The sequence below is a fragment of the Pseudophryne corroboree genome, unplaced genomic scaffold (genome assembly GCF_028390025.1).
Source record: "Pseudophryne corroboree isolate aPseCor3 unplaced genomic scaffold, aPseCor3.hap2 scaffold_528, whole genome shotgun sequence".
Lineage (NCBI taxonomy): Eukaryota > Metazoa > Chordata > Amphibia > Anura > Myobatrachidae > Pseudophryne > Pseudophryne corroboree.
In genome coordinates, this window is record NW_026970130.1 from 82,076 (window position 1) to 84,420 (window position 2,345).

Sequence of the window (2,345 nt, forward strand, 5' to 3'; positions counted from 1 at the left end):
TTGGTCAAAAATGAAAATTTCAAAAGTGCCCCAATTTCTGCTTTAAGGTTTAGGTACTATCCCAAAATGTATCACTAAGGTGACAGAAGTTGATTTCAGAGCATAATTTTTGAACAGTAGCTTCAACCGTTTTGTGGCATATGAGAAATTCCCTAAGCCCCGGACCTGTCGATTTTGGTCAAAAATGAATATTTCAAAAGTGCCCCAATTTCTGCTTTAAGGTTTAGGTACTATCCCAAAATGTATCACTAAGGTGACAGAAGTTGATTTCAGAGCATAATTTTTGAACAGTAGCTTCAACCGTTTTGTGGCATATGAGAAATTCCCTAAGCCCCGGACCTGTCGATTTTGGTCAAAAATGAAAATTTCAAAAGTGCCCCAATTTCTGCTTTAAAGTTTAGGTACTATCCCAAAATGTATCACTAAGGTGACAGAAGTTGATTTCGGAGCATAATTTTTGAACAGGAGCTTCAACCGTTTTGTGGCATATGAGAAATTCCCTAAGCCCCGGACCTGTCGATTTTGGTCAAAAATGAATATTTCAAAAGTGCCCCAATTTCTGCTTTAAGGTTTAGGTACTATCCCAAAATGTATCACTAAGGTGACAGAAGTTGATTTCAGAGCATAATTTTTGAACAGTAGCTTCAACCGTTTTGTGGCATATGAGAAATTCCCTAAGCCACGGACCTGTCGATTTTGGTCAAAAATGAAAATTTCAAAAGTGCCCCAATTTCTGCTTTAAAGTTTAGGTACTATCCCAAAATGTATCACTAAGGTGACAGAAGTTGATTTCGGAGCATAATTTTTGAACAGGAGCTTCAACCGTTTTGTGGCATATGAGAAATTCCCTAAGCCCCGGACCTGTTGATTTTGGTCAAAAATGAAAATTTCAAAAGTGCCCCAATTTCTGCTTTAAAGTTTAGGTACTATCCCAAAATGTATCACTAAGGTGACAGAAGTTGATTTCAGAGCATAATTTTTGAACAGTAGCTTCAACCGTTTTGTGGCATATGAGAAATTCCCTAAGCCCCGGACCTATAGATTTTGGTCAAAAATGAAAATTTCAAAAGTGCCCCAATTTCTGCTTTAAGGTTTAGGTACTATCCCAAAATGTATCACTAAGGTGACAGAAGTTGATTTCAGAGCATAATTTTTGAACAGTAGCTTCAACCGTTTTGTGGCATATGAGAAATTCCCTAAGCCACGGACCTGTCGATTTTGGTCAAAAATGAAAATTTCAAAAGTGCCCCAATTTCTGCTTTAAAGTTTAGGTACTATCCCAAAATGTATCACTAAGGTGACAGAAGTTGATTTCGGAGCATAATTTTTGAACAGGAGCTTCAACCGTTTTGTGGCATATGAGAAATTCCCTAAGCCCCGGACCTGTTGATTTTGGTCAAAAATGAAAATTTCAAAAGTGCCCCAATTTCTGCTTTAAAGTTTAGGTACTATCCCAAAATGTATCACTAAGGTGACAGAAGTTGATTTCAGAGCATAATTTTTGAACAGTAGCTTCAACCGTTTTGTGGCATATGAGAAATTCCCTAAGCCCCGGACCTGTCGATTTTGGTCAAAAATGAAAATTTCAAAAGTGCCCCAATTTCTTCTTTAAAGTTTAGGTACTATCCCAAAATGTATCACTAAGGTGACAGAAGTTGATTTCGGAGCACAATTTTTGAACAGTAGCTTCAACCGTTTTGTGGCATATATGAAATTCCCTAAGCCCCGGACCTGTCGATTTTGGTCAAAAATTAAAATTTCAAAAGTGTCCCAATTTCTGCTTTAATTTTTAGGTACTATCCCAAAATGTATCACTAAGGAGACAGAAGTTGATTATGGAGCATAATTTTTGAACAGGAGCTTCAACCACTTTGTGGCATATGAGAAATTCCCTAAGCCCCGGACCTTTCGATTTTGGTCAAAAATGAAAATTTCAAAAGTGCCCCAATTTCTGCTTTAAGGTTTAGGTACTATCCCAAAATGTATCACTAAGGTGACAGAAGTTGATTTCAGAGCATAATTTTTGAACAGTAGCTTCAACCGTTTTGTGGCATATGAGAAATTCCCTAAGCCCCGGACCTGTCGATTTTGGTCAAAAATGAAAATTTCAAAAGTGCCCCAATTTCTGCTTTAAGGTTTAGGTACTATCCCAAAATGTATCACTAAGGTGACAGAAGTTGATTTCAGAGCATAATTTTTGAACAGGAGCTTCAACCGTTTTGGGGCATATGAGAAATTCCCTAGGCCCCGGACCTGTCGATTTTGGTCAAAAATGAAAATTTCAAAAGTGCCCCAATTTCTGCTTTAAGGTTTAGGTACTATCCCAAAATGTATCACTAAGGTGA